Source organism: Bubalus bubalis, chromosome 10 (genome assembly GCF_019923935.1).
Source record: "Bubalus bubalis isolate 160015118507 breed Murrah chromosome 10, NDDB_SH_1, whole genome shotgun sequence".
NCBI classification, from domain to species: domain Eukaryota; kingdom Metazoa; phylum Chordata; class Mammalia; order Artiodactyla; family Bovidae; genus Bubalus; species Bubalus bubalis.
The window spans coordinates 30,689,502-30,710,904 of NC_059166.1; the positions used below are offsets into that span (position 1 = coordinate 30,689,502).

At 38.8% G+C, this 21,403-nt stretch overlaps 1 protein-coding gene across 16 annotated transcripts in view; it reads left to right on the plus strand.

Annotated features, from left to right (window-relative positions):
• AHI1 (Abelson helper integration site 1) overlaps positions 1 to 21,403 on the plus strand; it is a 219,105-nt gene that overhangs the window by 152,022 nt on the left and 45,680 nt on the right. The window lies entirely within an intron of this gene.

Below are 21,403 nucleotides of genomic sequence, written 5' to 3' on the forward strand. Positions count from 1 at the left end.
AGCCTCCTGCACTGCAGGCAAATTCTTTACTGTCTGAGCAACCAGGAAGGCCTGTAAACAGTTAAACCTCAACACATGAACTGAATATAAGTTCAGGGCAATGAGTACAGATGTCATGTCACCAGGCAGCTTGTACTCAAGTATAGGAATATGGGATGGGATTTGAGTGCCATAGGAATTTCCAGGGCTCAAGTAGTTTGGGAAGGCAATTTAGAGTAGAAAGGTGCTTAACTGAATCATAAAGGAAATACGGGATTTTTAAAAGGAGTAGGATATTCTAGACTGGAGTAACAGTGTGACTGAAAATAGTAAGGAAAGGAAAGTACACAAAGTTTATAGATGGAGACAGTTGGCATGAAGCAGAGCTTTTCAGAACATGAGATAGATTAAGAAAAGGTAATTGGGACATGATTTATCAAGATCATTGGATGTTAGATAAAGAATTGAGACTTCTTCAGTATAAGCAACAGTAAGGCATTTGAGGATGAGAATAATATGATCAAGGGGTGATGTTTTTTAAAAAAATTAAAAGCACACATGAAATTGCAGGTAGTGGAGACCAGAAAAAAGTAGGTGCTCTGTAAAGCTATCATAATCCGCTTTCCATGGTGTTAAGGATCTGAATAAGGAAAGAACAGTAGAAATGGAAATAGAAGTATGCTTACGAGAAATATTTGGAAACTAGAGTCAGTGTTGGAAACTCAAAAGAAAAAAGGTAACATAGGAGACAGACACAGGTTACTGAGAGAATGATGGCTGTTAACAGATTTTTTTAAAATAGGGATACAGGATGATGTTTAGAGAAGAATAGATTCTGTATTAGACGTGTTAAATTTCACATAACCATAGGCCATGTACAAGTAGAAATGTTCAGTAGAGAACTGAGAATATAGGCTTGGACCTCAGAAAAGAGGATGAATTTGAAGATCTGCATTTGTTCTGCTTGAGAGAACCGCACTGCACAGCTCTGGGCTCCAGAAGAGAGCTCCAATGGTCAGAGGGCCCAGGCCTCAGTTGTGGCAATCCCACACATCATCATGGATGGGGAGCAAGCAGACTCTTCACAACAGGTGTCCAAAGGCCTCGTCCTGGAAGGAGGCAGATATCCAGTCTTTAGAAAAAGCTTGGCCAGAAACCAGACTGTTTCTACTCATCTCCCAAGTTTGTTCTCCACAGAGTTATCTATCCAAGGCATTGGTGGTGGTGTTTAGTTGAGAAATTGTGTCCAACTCTTTGTAACCCCATGGACTGTAGTCTGCCAGGCCCCCAGTCCATGGGATTGTCCAGGCAAGAATATTGGAATGGGTTGCCATTTCCTTCTCCGGGGGTTCTTCCCGACCCAGGGATCGAACCCACGTCTCCTGCATTGGCAGGCAGATTCTTTACCACTGAGCCATCAGAGAAGCCCATATCCAAGGCATAAATATCGTATGTTAAAGGTCTTGGGGTGCACCCCATCTCCTGCCAGTTGAAGGCCAAGCTATGTAGCATGTGATTTGAAGCCTTTTGCTACCTTTTTAGACATACTTCCAGCTTTTCCCCCATGTTAACGCTGGCTGCTCTGAGCTACTTTTAGTTCTCTAAACATGTCCAGGTCTCCTGCAGTGAGGAGTAATTGTAGAAGAGGGCTTAAGAACACTGAGTCCAGACCAGATGTCCTGGCTTAAAGTCCTGCTTTGGCCACTTTTACTCCATGTGACTTCAGACAAGATTCTTTATCTCTTTATCTGCAAATGAGGATAATACCTACTTCAAGGATCGTTGTGAGGAATGAATGAGTTGAGATACATTCCACTCAATATGTTTCTCTATAACAGATATTGAATATTATTTCATCACAGGAGATGGCCAGATAATAAGAACAAGACCATGTCCCAACCCTAAGGTCTAGAATCCAAGGGAGGACCCCAGAGTCCCAGCTAGAGCATGGAAACCAAGAGCCAGGAAATCTGATAAATGTTGCCTCAAAGGCCTGCCTGTGTCTTGATCAACCTCCTTTCTTTTTCTCTTTTCATATGTATGTATTTATTGCATATTGTGGCTTTTTCTGGGAGTTAATGCAGAAATCCAGTTACACCAGGACAACAAACATATAAACTAGGACTGTCTTGGGCAGTCCTAAATGTGTGAGCACCTTATCCATCCATTCTGTAAGTCATAGCAGCCAAAATGAACTTTCTAAAATGAGAGTCAGAATGGATTATCCTTGTCCTTTTTAACACTCCTCAATAACTTCCTCTTACATGTAGAATAAACCCCAGATCCTTTCCTGGGGCTTACAGGGCCTTGCATGATTTGGTCTCTGCCTACCTCTTCAGCATCAACTTATGATATCCTCTGCTCTGAGTTTCTGGAACACAGCCAGCCTTTCTCACACTCACCTATCAGCCTTGAACATTTGGCCTCTCTGCCAGGAATATACACTCCCTTTGGCATAATGGGCTTTTTCTTTAGATCCCAGTAAATGTCAGGCGTTCAGAGGATCTTCCTTCAGCACTCTATCTGAAGTAGATATTCCCCACTTAGTCTTTTTTATTGCACCTTTTTTCCCTTCTTAATGTTTAGCTCAATTTGTAATTTTTTGTTCAGTTGTTTTCATATTTATCTTTTTGTCTTCCTCAGTCAAATGGATGTAAGTTTCCTGAAAGTAGGGGCCATGTCTGCTTTCGTCACCATTTCTTATAGATTGTCAGCATGTACAGTTTAAATGAATAAAGACTGAAACTATAGAAATAAGCGCAAAGAGCTAGCCTAGACCTCAGGGATGTCCATATTCAGAAGGTTGGAAAAAGCCCCATGGAAGACAGAGAAGAGAGACATAGAAAGTCAGGAGTTGTGTAGCATCTTGGAAGCCAGGGGAGTCTAAATAGAGGGTGTTTTTGTGCTGTCATGGGTAGTCAGAAATGTTTGGGAGATTGGGAGCAGAATGGAAGCATGATGAACTGGAAGCAGTTTAGGAAACCTGTCTTGAGAGGAGGATGGAAAATGCAATAGCAGTTAACATAGCCTTGTGTGTATATTGTTGACTTACACAAAAGAAAGTAATGTTGTGTAAAAGGGCTGCCATGAAAGAAACCTATATAGAACAATGAAGTAAATGTTTCTTTTTCTACATTCTTCAAAAATGAAAAGTTAAGTTTTTGTATTTATGCAGCATTATTACTTTCAAAATGTTTCTCAGAGGAAGGGAAAAATCCAGGAACCTCAATGGAGAGAAAGATGCAGACTGTATTTTAGCATTTGACAAAGGAGTAGTGTAAGGGCAGCTGTAGCAAGATTCCTTTGTTGTTTTTGTTCAGTCACTAAGTCATGTCCAACCCCATGGACTGCAGCACACCAGACTTCCCTGTCCTTCACTATATTCTGGAGTTTGCTTAAACTCATGTCCAGTGAGTTGGGTAATGGCTTACTAAGTACTTAAAACTTTTCTAGTTGGTAAAATGAGGATGTTTGAAGAAGCTGATCTTTTAGGTATACTTTTGGGTCTTTTTTATCTGCTCTTACTATTCCAAGAAAACATATTAAAGAAGAAAAACTAAACAAACTTCTGATAGTCATCACTTGAATAATCACTGATCATTTCTCTCATTCCTTCTGTTCTCAGGACTCAGAATTCACCCATTTACTATATATCTAGAATAGAGCGCGCTCACTTGTGTCTACTGAATTGGCTGACAAATGCCCATCACCACCATTGCTACTAGAAATTCCATGCTGCTTAATTAATGGACATGGGTTAGTTGTCTTTAGTAGATCAAAAACCTAAGTCCTTTCAGTACCAACCAAATCTCTCCAGTTTCATAAGCCCAGTGCTTGGTGAAATGATGCCAAGCAGTAGAATATGGTGTTCAGATAACTGTTTAACTCAGCAGGGGTTGGAGAGTATGTGCAGTACAGCAGGGAGAAGAAGGGACACTGATCCTGCTGCCTGGGGCTCTACTGAAAGAGCACCCAGTAATTTATTTGGCTCTTTTCAGTCTCTGACTATCTTTCCCATACAAATAAAAACATGTTCAGTTATATAAACTGGTAGAAGTTGAGGAATCAGCTCATCAAAACTATGAATCAAGAATAATTCAAAAGTACATAAATCTCCTAAAACAGTACATCCAAAGCATTAAAAAAAAAAAAAAACTAAAATGAAAATCTTTCCATTTTAGATTCTAGCTGAAGTACTTTCTTAGTTAGGCTAGTGAGATGTCTAAAAGTATGAACACATGGTTCCCTTGAGACCTGACTCCAGAGGAATTATTTTGGTCATTTTTTTCCCCCCTGAAAACAGCAAAAAGAGCAAGTGCTGGAAAGGAGTCTGTTCCCTCGGGAACTTAAACTGGGAAGACAGGAAGACAGGAGCCGGAAGGCAGGAGCTCCATTAAATGCCATAAGGGGAGGTAGCGATATGCCCCACTCAGAACATTTGCTAGCCCTCTAGCCTGTTTCTTTGGAGTAGTACTTCCTGTCACTGTAAGTGCAGCTTGTGTTTCTGTAATACAAAGTAGCCAACGTGCAGTTAGTAAATAGATGAACGATGTCAATAAGATTGCAGACTTTTTCCTGCATGGTTTAAGTTCACAGCCATCAAAGGCAGGCTTTTCTCCTAACCAAATGGAAAGACTGAGTAATTTTAGAAAAAAATCTGAAATGCCTTTTGCTAATGGCTGATTTAGTAGCTTCAATAGCTGCTAGTACAAATGAAGAAGCTGCAAAAACATTTCCCTTAATTTCAGAAAAATTGTTTTGTTTGAGAGATGAAGAAATCTAAAACCTGATTGGGTTTTTAATTTTGATTAACTGGTCTCTACTGAAAGTAAATTTTTTCATGGACCTGACTTAACAGTCATGCTGGGTGCAGATACCAGCAGAGGTTTAATACTATATTAGTGCTTTGATTAGAATTGTTAGTTTCTATCAGCACTCTAGTTATAAGTTCCATAGATTTTAAGTAGTCTGAAACAACTGCATTTTTCATAAGCCTCATTCTACAGAATGCAAGGCTTTATAGCAGAAAGGCCTATAAAAATTATGGAATTTTGTCTCCCCTCGTAAACACCACTAAAAGAGAGGTTTTCCATGTTCTTGTTCAGCACTACAATATGAGAACTGTCAACTGCGTTACACGTGGTATCACTAGCTATTATTTATATTACTAGTGTTCATAATGATCCCAAACCTCCAAGATTGTTCATCATAATTATATGTGCATTGACTACTTACTGTGTTGCCAGTGTATCTTTATACTTACTTTCTTTTCATCTGTGTAATTCTTTAATAAATAGTATTATCCCTTATTATTATCCCGATTTCATAAATTACGAAACTGAGGCACTGAAAAGATAAGTGTCTTCCCTAGGGTCACACAAATAGTAAATATAGAGCCAGGAAATTCTTTTTCCTTTTAGTTAACATGTTACCCAAGAGCCTCTGGAGTTCTTGATGTTTGCCAGAGACTGCACTATCTGCTAATACTGGGATATTTTGATGAAACCGTTGCAGTGTTTCTAATCTCTACACATCTTTAGCCCTTTAGCTTCAACATATGAGAAGGATGTATCACTGGTTACTGGAAAAAAAAAAAAACAGTCCCCTTGCTTGTGGATACATTCTTTCCTAGAAAACAAAAATTACTTCTACTTTAGAAACTCTGTGTTTTCATTAATTACTCAAGTTTTGTGCTTTACTACAAAAGATTAGTATCTTGATTTTGCTTTGCTTCTAGATCGTTACAGAACAAGTCAGCTTCCTCTTCTATAAACATGGCTCTTGAGATGTTTGGGCCTGTCTGTCTCATCTTGACCGTCTCTTTTTTAAGATAATTCCATCCATTTAATCCTACTGAATCTATACTGAATCCATCCAGTTTGTTCACGTTCTTTAGAAAGTGGCATCCAGAACTGAACTTAATATTCTAGTTGTGATATGAAAAAGAGTGATATTTTGGGTTTCTGTCATCTGGATACTGTGTTTGATATTGATTTTAAAAATAATTTCTTGATATTTTAAAAAATTTACTGTCAAACCTGTCTTCCCATTATTTACCCGTTTGTGCCTCAGTATGCCCATCTGTTGAAAGGAGGTAATAATAGCACCCACCTCAGAGGGTGGTGCTGTTCACAGTACTGAGCTCAGTACTGTCTAGCTCACAGTAATCTCTCAGCTTTCCACTATTATTGTTTAGCCCTAAGTGCTGTGGTCCATTTATCCTTGTTGAATTTCAACAGTTTATTTTTTACTCACTATTCTTTTGAATCCTGATTATTTTTTTCAGCCCTGGTCACTCCTCAACTCTGTAACATGAGAAGATTTTGTAATGCCCTTTGTTAACTGTCTTTATTCACAACATTAGAAAAATATTGACCAACCAAACAAAATCAAAAAGGCAAAATTTTCTTTATCTATGGTCAGTTAAAGTTTTTGGAGAAGGCAATGGCACCCCACTCTAGTACTTTTGTCTGGAAAATACCATGGACAGAGGAGACTGGTGCGCTGCAGTCCATGGGGTCACTAGGAGTCAGACATGACTGAGCGACTTCACTTTCACTTTTCACTTTCATGCATTGGAGAAGGAAATGGCAACCCACTCCAGTGTTCTTGCCTGGAGAATCCCAGGGACGGCAGAGCCTGGTGGGCTGCCGTCTATGGGGTCGCACAGAGTCGGACACGACTGACATGACTTAGCAGCAGCAGCAGCAGCAGTGGTTAAAGTTTTTATAATCAACAAAATGTCTTATAAATAAAAGCCATTTTGCTTGGGGAATATTACTGTTTAAAAGCAGTTTCAGTGTAACATTGCATTGTCCTTTAGCAAAACATTTACTTGCCTGTCTATTAAAATAAGATTTAATGATTACTTGAAACTTTCCTTTTAATCAATATAAAATTTGATCCCTGTAAGGAAGCTTTAAATATATTATATAACTGAAACCAAAACTTGAGTCGATCATGCTATAAAATGAAGCAATTACCTAGAAAAAAATTTCAGACTTATCATTTTATGGGATATTGTTTTCTATTTGGGGAAAATTTAATCATAAGTTATCAAACTAGTCCTCTATGTTTTCTGCCTAGATGGACATTTGCTATCTCCCAATCTATCTCATGTTCCATAGATTCTTTCCTCACCTTGATAAACATACATGAGTTCACCAGGTTTTTTCTTCCTGTGACGCCTTTTATCCTCCCAGTTTCTCAGTGTCCCCAGAGATCAGTCTTCCAAGAATGCAGACACCTTTTGTTGTAACCACATTATTGGGTCACCCGTTAGTTTAATACATAAAGATTAAGTAGATAAGTCCCTAGAGGGATTGAAACTTCTTGTTCTGTGTTTTTAATTAAACTTTATAAAGTTTTCTCGTCACCGTATCTTGGCCTGGTAATATGACATGAGCAGACTTCTCTTAAGTGCACTTTTTGGATTCAAAGCTTATTTTGACAAACCAGGAAATAAATTTCCTTTTCAGAAATAGACTTGGAGTTCATAGATCTATATTTTGTTTGGAAAATACAATTATATTTGAAGTACTGCAGAAGTATTTGACTGCAAAACACCATTCCTCTTTGATAAAGAACTTTAGGAGTTGAGTAATAACAACCATACCTAACATTTGTTGGGCACTCACTATGTACCACTCACTATGGAAAATGTTTTATGTAGGTTGCTTCATGAATGGATTAATTCTGTAAGATAAAAGCATTATCATTATCATCATCATCATTTGCCAGTAGAGAAACTGAAACACAAAAGATCTTTAAGAGTCTTGTGGAAACATTTTAATTGAATGTGTTAATGCACTGTGATAGATGAGCCAAAAATATTAACTCCCTAAGAGCAGAACCATTTTATACTATTAAACCATCACACTCAAATGTCAGTCAATGGCACAAAGCAGATTCTGTGGAAACTGGGAGCAGCTCAGGTAATATTAGCAGCAGTTAATACCTATAAAAATAATTGTTAGGTTTTAAAACCCTGCTGTGTAGTGTGTATTATCTCATCCTATCTTTGTATCATCACTGTAGCTTGTAATGGCATTAGACAGGGGTGGTAATGAAGAGAGTAGACGGCTGAGCAGTACTGATAGAACTGACCAGAATGACACCTAAGAAGAGTCATGAGGACCTTGAGGATAGGAAAGAGCCAAATACAGATTCCTCCCTCTTCATCATCTACCATGGATGTTGCCTAAGAAAGCCAATTGCAAACTTTGTTTCTTGGAAAACATCCCATCTACCCATCAAGAAGTTTTAATCAGATATGATTTGAGGTTAGTGGATAGGGCCTTAGATTTCCTCAGAATAGTGGCACTTCAGTTCTCATAGCTGTGGGGTGGGTTAAAGACACATAAGTAACAAGAGTAATCTGGATGTGAGAAGGGGATCTTGGGGTTTGGTGGGAAGAAAGGGGCCCAGAAGCTGTGGTTTTTCTAGTGCACTGGCAGAGTCACCTGTGACCTTGAGAAAGGAAATTACAAACACCTGCTATGCTTCAAACTATGCTACCCACATGCCACAGACAGCTGTTTGAAGAACCGGACTAAAAAGAACAGGAATGAAAAGGTAATCACCCAAGAATGAGGTGATTGGACTTTTCCCTTCTTCCTTGAGACCTACTTTTAAAACTCATTGCACACACTCAAGTGTCAGCTGGTACCTTAAGCATGAATGACTCCTTAGTTGATGTTTCTAATCTTAATTATTCTTTTCTTTCTCCATTCTACTAGAAAAATCTTTATAATAAATATATAGGCTGTTAACCATTTGGTAACCAAAGAACCTGAAAATGAGTACAGCTCAATAAAATTACCACCTTCCTTGGGACTTATTTAGGTCATACCTGAATGGTCTAGAGGTTTTCCCTACTTTCTTCAATTTAAGTCTGGATGAAGCACAAGGTGGAATCAAGATTGCCAGGCAAAATATCAGTAACCTCAGATATGCAGGTGACACCATACTTATGGCAGAAAACGAAGAACAACTAAAGAGCCTCTTGATGAAAGTCAAAGAGGAGAGTAAAAAAGTGGGCTTAAAACTCAACATTCAGAAAACCAAGATTGTGGCATCTGGTCCCATCAGTTCATGGCAAATAGATGGGGAGACAATAGAAACAGTGACAGACTTTACTTTTTTGGGCTCCTAAATCACTGCAGATGGTGACTGCAGCCACGAAATTAAAAGATGCTCCTTAAAAAAATAAAAAATAAAAGATGCTCCTTGGAAGGAAAGTTATGACCAACCTAGACAGCATATTAAAAAGCAGAGACATTACTTTGCTGACAAAGGTCCGTCTAGTCAAGGCTATGGTTTTTCCAGTAGTCATGTATGGATGTGAGAGTTGGACTATAAAGAAAGCTGAGCACCGAAGAATTGATGCTTTTGAACTGTGGTGTTGGAGAAGACTCTTGAAAGTCCCTTGGACTGCAAGGAGATCCAGCCAGTCCATCCTAAAGGAAATCAGTCTTGAATATTCTTTGGAAGGACTGATGCTGAAGCTGAAACTCTAATACTTTGGCCACCTGATTCGAAGAACTGACTCATCTAAAAAGACCCTGATGCTGGGAAAGATTGAAGGTGGGAGAAGAAGGGGATGACAGAGGATGAGATGGTTGTCCTACTCAGTCATGTCTGACTCAATGGACATGAATTTGAGTAAGCTCCAGGAGTCGGTGATGGACAGGGAAACCTGGCGTGCTTCAGTCCATGGGGTCACAAAGAGTCGGACATGACTGAGTGACTGAACTGAACTTTGCACTTGTATGTCACTAATACTACCAGCATCCTGGAGAAGGGAGTGGCAACCCACTCCAGTATTCTTGCCTGGGAAATCCTATGGACAGAGCCTGGGGGCTACAGTCCATGGGGTCACAAAGAGTCGGACACGACTGAGTGACTAACACTACCAGCTGCTTAGTTCTTACTGACAAAACCTTGGTGATATATTCAACTTATCTATTTCTCTTATGTTCGACATATATTGTTTACTCCTTCTGTTACATTTTCACAATATGACCTCTTTTGTGCATTTCCACAGTCAGAATCAAGGCTCTTCTCTCTGACATGAATTGCTATGGTCTCCATCTCTATGTTATTTTTGCTTGTATCTATTCCCTTATTCATCATGGCTAACTTCACTTTTTGTAGCCATAATTTCTATGATTTTTTTTTTTTTAGTAACAGCTTTATTTGGATAGCATTCACATAGAAAAATGTTTGCACTTGACCCAGAGGGATGGTATGGGGAGGGAGGTGGGAAGGGGGTTCAGGATTGGGAACACGTGTACACTCGTGGTGGATTCATGTTGATGTAAGACAAAACCAATACAATATTGTAAAGTAAAAAAAAAAAAAAGGTTTATTCTTTTACAGTCTGCAGGTCATTGAATTTTAGTCTATTCAGTTTTGAACCCATTATCAGTGTCCAATTTTAAAACATAGTGGTCACCCCGAAAAGAAATTCCATTCTCAGTAGTAGTCACTGCCCCACTCCATTGCCTTCTCTCCCTAGCCCCTGGCAAATAATAATCTGATTTCTATCTCTCTGGATTTGCCTATTCTAGACATTTTACATAAATGCTGTCATAATATACGTGACCTTTTGTATCTAGCTTCTTTCACTTGGCATGTTTTCAGAGTTCATCCATGTTATAGTATGCATCTTTTTTATGGCTGAATAATATTCAATTATGGATATGACACATTTTATTTATTCTTTTATTTATTGATGAGCATTTGGGTTGCTTCCAGTTTTAGCTGTTTTGAATAATGCTGTATGAACATTTACATACAAGCTTTTGCGTGGACATTGATTTTCGTTTCTCTTGAGTGTGTATTTAGTACTGAAATTGCTGTGTCATATAGTAACTGTGTTTAACATTTTGAGGAACTGCCAATGTTCTCTAAAGTACCTGAACCATTTTGCAATCCCACCAGCCAAGTATGAGAGTTTCAATTTCTCCACATCCTCACCAACACTTGTTAGTATCTTTTTTATTATAGTCATTTTATTGAGTGAAAAGTGATATCTCCTGATTTTGATTTGCATTTTTTAGTGATTAATGAGGTTAGCATATTTTGTAGTGCTATTTGTATCTCTTATTTGGAGAATTTATTCAAATTCTTTGACTATTTTCTAGTTGAGCAAATTATAATTATATTTTACTATATAATTGTCTAAATTAGATATATTTTAATGAATATGGTATGTATGTATGTATATATGTAGGGGATTCAGATCTTATCATACCAAGGGTAGAAATACAGTTTTGTTTTTAGAAATGGAGTTGAAGTTAGCACATCTACATTTAATTTGGAAAATAGGATCACATTTATAGTTGTGGGTGCCCTCTAGAAATATTTCTATTTTAAAACACCATGCCTCTGTGATAACTTAAAGAACTCTGGCATTTGAATCATAATTATACCTGAAACATACTATATGCCTTTCATATGCAGGAATATAGCATATAAATCAGTTCAGTTCAGTCACTCAGTCATGTTCGACTCTTTGCAACCCCATGAATCGCAGCATGCCAGGCCTCCCTGTCCATCACCAACTCCCGGAGTTCACTCAGACTCACGTCTATCAAGTCAGTGATGCCATCCAGCCATCTCATCCTCTGTCCTCCCCTTCTCCTCCTGCCCCCAATCCCTCCCAGCATCAGTCTTTTCCAGTGAGTCAACTCTTCACATGAGGTGGCCAAAGTACTGGAGTTTCAGCTTTAGCATCATTCCTTCCAAAGAACACCCAGGACCTATCTCCTTTATAATGGACACCAACTTAATTTCAATAGTGTGTAAAAACTTTAATTTGGTTCTTTTCCTTCCTGCTTCCTTTTTGCTATTGTGGTCATAGAAATTGCATCTTTATACATTGTAAACCATCAGCACATTTTATAATTCTTCATGAAGTTACCTTTTAAATCAGGTGAAAAGTTGCTTTTAAAAAAGGACACTTACACTGTCTTTGCATTTACTTATGTAATTACCTTTATCAATGCTCTTTATTTATATGGATTTGAGTTACTGTCAAGTGCCCTTTTATTGCAGCCTGAAGGACTCCCATTGGTTTTTCTTAAAAGGCAGGTCAATTAGCAACAAACTCTGTTATCATTTATCTGGGAATGTATTAGTTTCTTCTTTTTTTACATGGTGATTTTGCTGGATATTGAATAGTAGATTGAGTTTTCTTTCCACATTTAATGTTGAAAGCATCATCTTACTAACTTCTGAACTCCAAAGTTTCTGATGAGAAATCTACTGATAATCTTATTGAGAATCCCTTCTATGTGATGAATTGTTTTACTTTCACTGCTTTCAAGATTCTTGGTCTTCAGTAGTTTGGCTACGATATATCTAGGTGTGGATCTTTCTTACACTGTATGGATTTTGTTTAAGCTCTTGAATGTGCAAATTAATTTTTTTAATCATTTTTGGGAAGTTTGTGTCATTATTTCTCTAAATCTTCTTTCTTCTCTTTTCTCTCTTCTGTGCTGTGTGCTAAGTCACTTCAGTCATGTCTTACTCTGTGCTATAACCCTATGGACTATAGCCCGCCAGGATCCTCAGTCCATGGGATTCTCCAGAAAAAATACTAGAGTGGGTTGTGTTTTCTTCTCCAGATCTTCCCAACCCAGGGATTGAACCCACATCTCTTAAATCTTCTGCTTTGGCAGGTGGGTTCTTTACCACTAGCGCCACCCAGGAAGCCCTGTCTCCAAGCAAGAATACTGGAGTGGGTAGCCATTCCCTTCTCCAGGGAATCTTCCTGACCCAGGAATCAAACCTGGGTCTCCCACATTGCAGGCAGATTCTTTAATGTCTGAGTCACCAGGGAAGCCCTTCTAGTGAATATTGTACTTTTCAACTCCAGAATTTCTATTAGCTGATTTCTATTTTGCCATTTGAAGTACTGTTTGGGAAGTTTTAGAATCTCTTACTCAACCATCTTCATCTCTGTATGTATCATAATTATATTTATATGCTAAAGTAGAGATGTTTTCCATCAAGCTGCTGCTTCTGTGATATTACTATCTTCTTCCTCATTAAACCAAATACTCACATGTGTATACATGAACTTTTTTCAGAATTTTTGGATTATCATTGGATTTAGAAATAGACAAGCCTCAGTGTTTAAACAAGATGAGCAGTTACTTATTGATATCTTATTATCAGCAGCCTAAAAAGCTTTTCTTTTTCCATTTAAATTTATTATTTAAGATTCCTACACAGAGTCTTCCCAAATTAACTGAGCTTATAGTCATTTCAGTATAAATATAAACTGTAGTGATCAGATGGACACACATGTTAGTATACATATATCAGCTGTCACTTTGGCCTGATTTCTGTTTACCATATAACTTCCTAGTTTGATGGCTTCAAGAAATTGTAACTGAGAAGCTAATGTAAAGAAAAGTGCTTTGATGATCTTCTTCAGGTGCCATCTGTAATAGAAATACCAAGTCTTAAAGATCCTCCTTTGGGCATAAATCTTAGCAAAAGCCAAAGTCAGTGAACCAGACATATATTTACTTGGTTCCACGCAGGCCTCTAACTTCAAACTTAAATATGTAAGGTTAGTGATTAACAGCATAGATTTAGGAGAAGAGCAAACCTGCTAACATTTAGAATCTGCCAAACTCTGTGATTTAGACAAATAATAATCTTTTAGTTTATAATTGAGGAAACAAAAGCATATATATGAACATGAAAGTTCCTCAGTCCTGTCTGGCTCTTTGCAACCCATGGACTGTAGCCTGCCAGGCTCCTCTGTCCATGGAATTCTTCAGGCCAGAATACTGGAGTGGATAACTGTTCCCTTCCCCAGGGGATCTTCCAAACTCAGGGATCAAACCCAGGTCTCCCACATTGTAGGCGGATTCTTTACCAGGATTCATCTGCCTGCAATGCGGGAGACCCAGGTTCAATCCCTGGGTCAGGAAGATCCCCTGGAGAAGGAAATGGCACCCCACTCCAGTACTCTTGCCTGGAAAATCCCATGGATGGAGAAGCCTAGTAGGCTGCAGTCCGTGGGGTCACAGAGAGTTGGACATGACTGAGCGACTTCACTTTCACTTTTCTTTACCAGCTGAGCCACCAGGGAAGCCCAAGAATCCTGGAGTGGGTAGCCTATCCCTTCTTCAGGGGAACTTCCCAACCCAGGAATCGAACTGGAGGTCTCCTGAACTGCAGGTGGATTCTTTACCAGCTGAGCTACCTGGGAAGCCCCTACAAAGGCATAATAAGAACTAAATAGGGTAGTTATGGATGTATATGTGAACATGCATGTGCACGCAAATATATACCATGTGCATGTATTTGTATGTGCATACGTACAAACACATACATACATAGGGTAAAATGCTTAGCACATGCCTGAATAGTTCTCAAAAATATTAAGTACTATAACTCTTTGTATGCATTATATAATTGCTTGTTGTTGTTTAGTCGCTGAGTTGTGCCTGCCTCTTTTGCGTTCCTGTAGACTGGAGCCTTCCAGGCTCCTCTGTCCATGGGATTTCCCAGACAGAAATACTGAAGTGAGTTGCCATTTCCTTTTCCAGGGGATCTTCCCGACCTAGGCATCAAACTCACGTCTACTGCATTGGCAGGCAGATTCTTTACCACTGAACCACCAGGAAAGCCCCGATTTATTAGTATAGTAAGAAAACAGTTCCAGAATGGAACAGTACAAGTCTGTTTGAAGAATGCAGTAGGATAAAAAAATAATATTCCATTTTTCATAAGGAGTATAATTTCTGTGTGTAATCTTTATAAACCACTGCTTTGAAGTATGAAGTATAAAATTTATAACTACTAAGACTGTGTATAAAACTGAATAATATGTTTGCAAATATTCAGATTTACTTTTGTTTAAAAATATTGTCTTCAACTAGTTCTTTTTTTACTGATTTTACATTTACTCACAGCTCATGGCTTGTTAGGAGAATTTTAAAATGATTATACTTTTTTAAGTAATTCATAAATTATTATTTTAATATTCATTATCAGCATGCACCCTAGTACTCTTTATTGGCAGCTTAAAAGTAGAGAAACAGCAGAGTGACTTGTGCAGATATTAAAAATATCCCTTTTGTCAAAAGGGCCACCAGACCAAAAACAATGACACATAAAACGGAAACTCCCAAGGACAGGGCTGTGATCACTTCTTTCTTCCCAGCCTTTAAGAATAGCTCAGACCCAGTTGTATCTATTGCTGGGTGAATAGGTTTAATCTTTCAGTTTTGCTTGTTTTTCTATTTTAAAAATTTCTCTAATCCTTAAGAGGTTGTAGGGAAACCTAAGAAATGTTTACTATGACTCCTAGTTGCCGTTTGAGCGTGAGCTTTTTGAAAAAAATGATGAAGTAGATGTTAAAATTACTCAAATCTGGAGCTAGTCAGCATTTCAGTGAGATGAGGGAAACTGAGAAAGATAAGTAAAATAGGAAAGGGGAAACAAGTTTACTTTTTATAAGTTTTGCCAGTAACAGTTTGTTATAAAGCTTGATTTTATATTTTAAAATGTTTCTTAACCAAATGTTTGCTAACCATGTAGTCACATATTTGATATGTGCAGAAAATAAACATATAAGTTTTATAAAGTAGGTCATCAAAATAAAGGTAACTAAACCTCAAAGTACATCAGAATCACCTGGCAGGCTTCTTAAAACAAATTTCTGGGTCCATCCCCAGAATCTATGGTTTTAGTTGGTCTGGAATGGGGCCCAAGAATTTGCATTTCTAACCAGTTTCCAGGTAATGTCATTGCTAATCTGGAGGCCACACTTTGGGTTGGGTACCCTCATCTAAACCGATGACTCATAATTCTCCTTTTGTTATCCCTCCTAAGAAAAATAAAGTGCATTATCATTTTTCTTCACTAACAACAACAAAAATAATCCGCAGTCCGATCTATAAAAGTCTGCATCATTTTCTTGATTTTTTTTAAAGGAAATAACCAATACAGAGATGTATTCAACGAAGCACTAATAATTCACTGTAGCAAAGTATGTGAATGGTGATGTCCAGTAAGGTGTTTAATACCAATCATCATATAAAACCAGTAGCTTCATTTATAAGGTCCAAAATCTCAGTCATTCCTATTTGTCAAAGAAGGAAGAAGTATTTCCAACTGGTAAATTCCAAAGAAATGCTTTATCACTATTCTTCTTTAATTATGACTAGCAGGCTTTTCCTCTGTGGTATTACAACAATCAAACAAGCTTTTCTGGTTCATGTGTGATCACAGTGAATACAGTCACACTGTTATCCAGCCAATCAGTGTTTTGAATTCATATTAAAATTTGTGAATGCTGTTCTTTTGTAATAGGTATTTGAATACCTGGTATGATAGAATTTTAAAAATGGAAGGCATACCACCTAGCATCTGGTCCAGACCCCTTAGTTTACACACATCCAGTTTGTGTTTTGTGCTATGTTTTAGCTTTGGAGGCCCAATCAGGACTGAAAACTCACTATCTTGATTCCTAGTTTAGTATTTTTTCCATTAACCTTTACCAGAAGGTATTAGAAATTAAATATTTTCAGTTATCTGTTTAATGAAGCATTTAAGGTCCATATATACTTACATAGCAGATAGTTTGATACAGAGACAATAAACTTTGTGCAATTATTATTTGTTTTCTTTATCTGTTTTCTTAATCACACTAATCTTTCTTATTATCCAGATAAGATCAGTTAAAAATAATAGGACTTTAATTTCTTTTTATTAATATCTTCAGAGTTGTCTTACTTAGTGTTCATGGAAATAATTGTAAGAGACTGTGTATATTTCTACCACATGATGCTTGAAATAGGGTTGTATGTTTTTCCATTTATCTCATGAAATAAAATACAGTCCCAGTGTCACTATTAGTAAAGGAGTCATTTGAATGTTTAGTAATGTACTTCTGTACAATTGAGGATTTATTGTTAAATTTGATTTTCTACCAAAGTTTTTAATCTGCTCTTTTATTCTGTTTTAATAATAAAGACCAAATAGTCCTTGTCATAATTGAGAAATGAGACTTTCTTAAAGTTTAATTTCACTTGTTAACTGCTGGGAGGCAGCAGGCATGCACAGCCGGTGAGGGGACTGGTAGAGGTAAGGGGACCATGCCCAGTATGGCTCACGGGCCGGGGCAGTGATTCTCAGGTGAGGTAATGGGACCATGCCCAGTACGGCTCACGGGCCGGGGCAGTGATTCTCAGGTGAAGTAAGGGGACCATGCCCAGTATGGCTCACAGGCCGGGGCAGTGATTCTCAGGTGAGGTAAGGGGACCATGCCCAGTATGGCTCACTGGCCAGGGCAGTGATTCTCAGGTGAGGTAAGGGGACCATGCCCAGTACGGCTCACGGGCCGGGGCAGTGATTCTCAGGTGTGTAGTGATTGGCAACTGGGCAGTGGGCAAGACGTACCTATATAGAAACTGTGCCAACAGCATGTTCCTGGAGAATTACGTGCCTGCCATCTTCAACTAGTACACAGTCAGCGTAACCATAGGCGACAGCTAGTACCTCCTGATTCTCTATGACACAGCCAAACAGGAAGACTAAGAACAGACCAGACTGATCATCTGAGGCTTTTATCTTATCCGATGCCTGATGTTCTCCTTATATGCTTCTCTGTGGTAAATGTAGCCTTATTTCAAAATGTGAAAGAGGAGTGGGTAACAGAACTTAAGTAATACATGCTAAATATACCTGTTGTATTAATAGGAACTCAGATCTCCAAGTGAAGTGAAGTCACTCAGTTATGTCCGAGTCTTTGCGACCCTGTGGACTGTAGCCTACCAAGCTCCTCCCTCCATGGGATTCTTCAGGCAAGAATACTGGAGTGGGTTGCCATTTCCTTCTCCAGGGGATCTTCCCAACCCAGGGATCGAACCCGGGATTCCCGCTTGGAGGCAGATGCTTTAACCTCTGAGCCACCAGGGAAGTCCATTCTCCAAGGTGATCCCCAAACAAGACAAAGATATGAAAGACAAACCTGTGTCTGGAATAAGGGTGGAAACTAGAAAAGGAAATGGGAGCACACTGGCTGTGTGGAATGTTCAACTTGAACACGTCAGGGATTGAAGTGTTTAGTGAGCTATCACAGCCATTTTAACTTCAGAGAAACAGAAAAAAAAAAGTTCAAGATGTATAAATTTTTTCATTTCATAAGAAACATTTCCAGTGGCCAAGAAAACAGTCCATTTCTCTCAGAAAGCATATGAAATGCTACAGCTACCCTCAGACTTCTTGTATATAATGAAGCAGTTTAAAACGAGAGTGTTTAAAACTTGAGAGTATTTAAAAAACCCTTTTGTCAGAGTTCTATAAAATTCATTAAGAATGTTTCCCTAAAAACTGAAAAAGCAGCAAACCCATCTAAAGCCACAATCTATTCTAAATACTTTATTTCAACTAGAAAGTACTGTCTCTCAGGAGTTTCGTAGTTAAAAAGCTATAATCACCTCATGTTGTAACTAGGAGGAAAACAGTGCTATAAAGATAACGACCTAGCTTATACCATCCATACTTTTGCATAGTTCTTCTGGAATCTACACAAAGAAGCATCTTCTCCCTTTGCTCCCATTACTTGTTCTTGTATGTAAGTTGCTTTCTATTTTAATACATACAGAGTGATGAAATAACAAGGCCAACCACATAGCCAAAGGTCACTCCAGGCCTACAAGAGACGGACATCCCAGAGGAAACAATGTATACGATCAAAGAAGAATAAAGGTTTTATCATCACTTGAGCCAGAAGTGTAACCTAAATATTTCTAACACCTGATGTGCTTTCTTTAAGAATACCAAGAGTGTAATAAAGTCCCAATTGCATTTATCATGAAAACTAAAAATGTACACATTTTAGTTAATGTGCATTAAATACCTGTAACAAGGCTTCTGTCAAGAAGAATAAAATAGTTACTGAGGTGTTTCTTTTTGTTTCATCTTATATTAATTGATAATAATGCTGCCAAAAACCATAAGAAGTACCCTTAATCAGTCTTTGGCTGAGTACTGATCTGCACCTGCATGGGGCAGAACCCCATAAGGAAAGAACCGTCACTGGAGCAGGCTACCCAACAGAAAGAATAGTTGTCAGTCCTGCCAGCCAGATGGACAAGTCTCCTAATACGTGGGGCGTCAAGGGAGAATATCAGGAGAATCACGCCTTGGTGGTGGAGTTTATTGAGTCCTAGAGAAAAGTCTTCCTGAATATGCTCTAACAAAACTTGAAAGAAAACCTGAAAAGGGTCAGACCAATCTCAGCTCACTACCTGCCAGAAAAATGTCCAACACTCTTTAAAAGAACACGAGAAAATCCAGCACTCACCACTGTAAGCTACATACGCATTACTTTTCCAGGACTGTTGTGTCAGATTACCATGAACATGGTGTGGCTTAAAACAAGAAAAATTTATTCTTTCACTGGTCTGAAGGGCAGGATTCTGAAATCAAGGAAGCAAGGAAGAAGCAAAGGGAAGAGGTGCCTCATTGGCTGCATTCTTGCACGCAGAAACTCCCTGACAATTATGGACCCGCAGAAGCAGCGTTGGAGGAGAAAGTGCTCAAGTGTATGATTTATTCCACGTAACTTAGTTGGTTGCATGACTTGGGGTCATTGTGAGTATTAATTTTTGGATTGCATCACGGATAACATTGCAAGGAACATCGGCTGTTGAGAAATACTGGTTAATGTTCCTTCAGCACAGTGGTATCCATTGAGAAGTCTTCAGAGACAGCTATTCTAAAGAAAAACCTCACAGAAGATAATGCAAAGAGGAATTCACCTGTCTTATGGTAGCCTAACAGACTCTGCCTAAACCAAGATATAGTATCTGGCAAACACTGCTAAGAAGTCTGAGAAATATGTCCAACAACAACAAAAAAGCTTGCCAATGACCCTTCTGCCATGAGTGATTATGCCCTAGCAACTCAGCAAGTGTTAAGTAAGGGAGGGAACTCTGTTTCAAATATGTCAATAATAGTCAAAATGTGACCAAGTGGATTTTGTGGAACATTTTATTTCCTAGACCTGTCATTACCAATATGAGCACATAAACACATATTTTTAAATTTCTGTCAAAAAAGAAAGATTGCTAAAAGATTTCAGAAGTCAAGATAATTTCACAAAGATTTCATCAGTTCAAGATTTGGGTCATAGGTGGCTCAGAGGGTAAAGCGTCTGCCTGCAATGCAGGAGACATGGGTTTGATCCCTGGGTCAGGAAGATCCCCTGGAGAAGGAAATGGCAACCCACTCCAGTACTCTAGCCTGGAAAATCCCATGGACAGAGAAGCCTGGTAGACTATGGTCCATGGGATCACAGAGTCGGACACGACTGACTTCACTTCACTTCACTGAGGAATGAGGGATTTCCTAGTGGTAAAGAACCCTCTTGCCAATGCAGGAGACATAAGAGATGCGGGCTTCAGTCCCTGGGCCAGGAAGATCCCCTGGAGGAGGGCAGGGCCCCAGTATTCTTGCCTGGAGAATCCCCATGGACAGACAAGCCTGGTGGGCTACAATCCATGGGGTCGCAAAGAGTCCAACATGACTGAAGAATGATATTTTGTCACGCCTATGTGCAGACTACCATATGCACAAAATGGTGCATTATAGAAGATACTTTTCAAGAGAGTGATCAGAACAGATTTTCTGTGACAAGGCCTACCAAAATAAGAAGAAAATAGAAATAGTATTAATTCATGACAAAACTGCATGAAATTGTGTCTTCCAAAGCTTGGAGACTAAAGCTCCCAGTATGGCTTTACTTTATCCTAAAACAGTGAGATGACAGCGAAATCTAATTGGAGATGGAGAAGACATGACTTCTGCCAAAGCCACTGCCAAATTAAAAGAAGCCAAGTTTACTGTGTATACTGTGATGCTGAGAAGAGAGTAGTAGTAGTGAAAGTGTTAGTTGTTCAGTCATATCCAACTCTTTGTGACCCCATGGACTGTAGCCCTCCGTCCATGGAATTCTCCAGGCAAAAATACTGGAGTGGGTTGCCATTTCCTCCTCCAAGGGAATCTTCCCAACCCAGGGATCAAACCCATTGCAGGCAGATTCTTCACTGTCTGAGCCACCAGGGAAGCCTCAGAAGAGAGTAAGTGATCTTCAAATGAGAAGATAATGATAAAAGCACACGGTGGGACTTCATTGGTGGTACAATGGCTAAGACTCTGCACTCCCAATGCAGGGGGCCTGGGTTCAATCCCTGGCCAGGGATCTAGATCCTACCTGCTGCAACTAAAAGATCCTGCCTGCTGCAACTGAGACCTGGCACAGCCATATAAGTAAATTAAATATTTCTAAAACAAAAAGCCACACTGAAATACAAGCAGATTCTCACAACCCACGTGGCTTTTGTCATGTGTCTTCAGCATGATGATAGAATGGTCATATTATAACTCC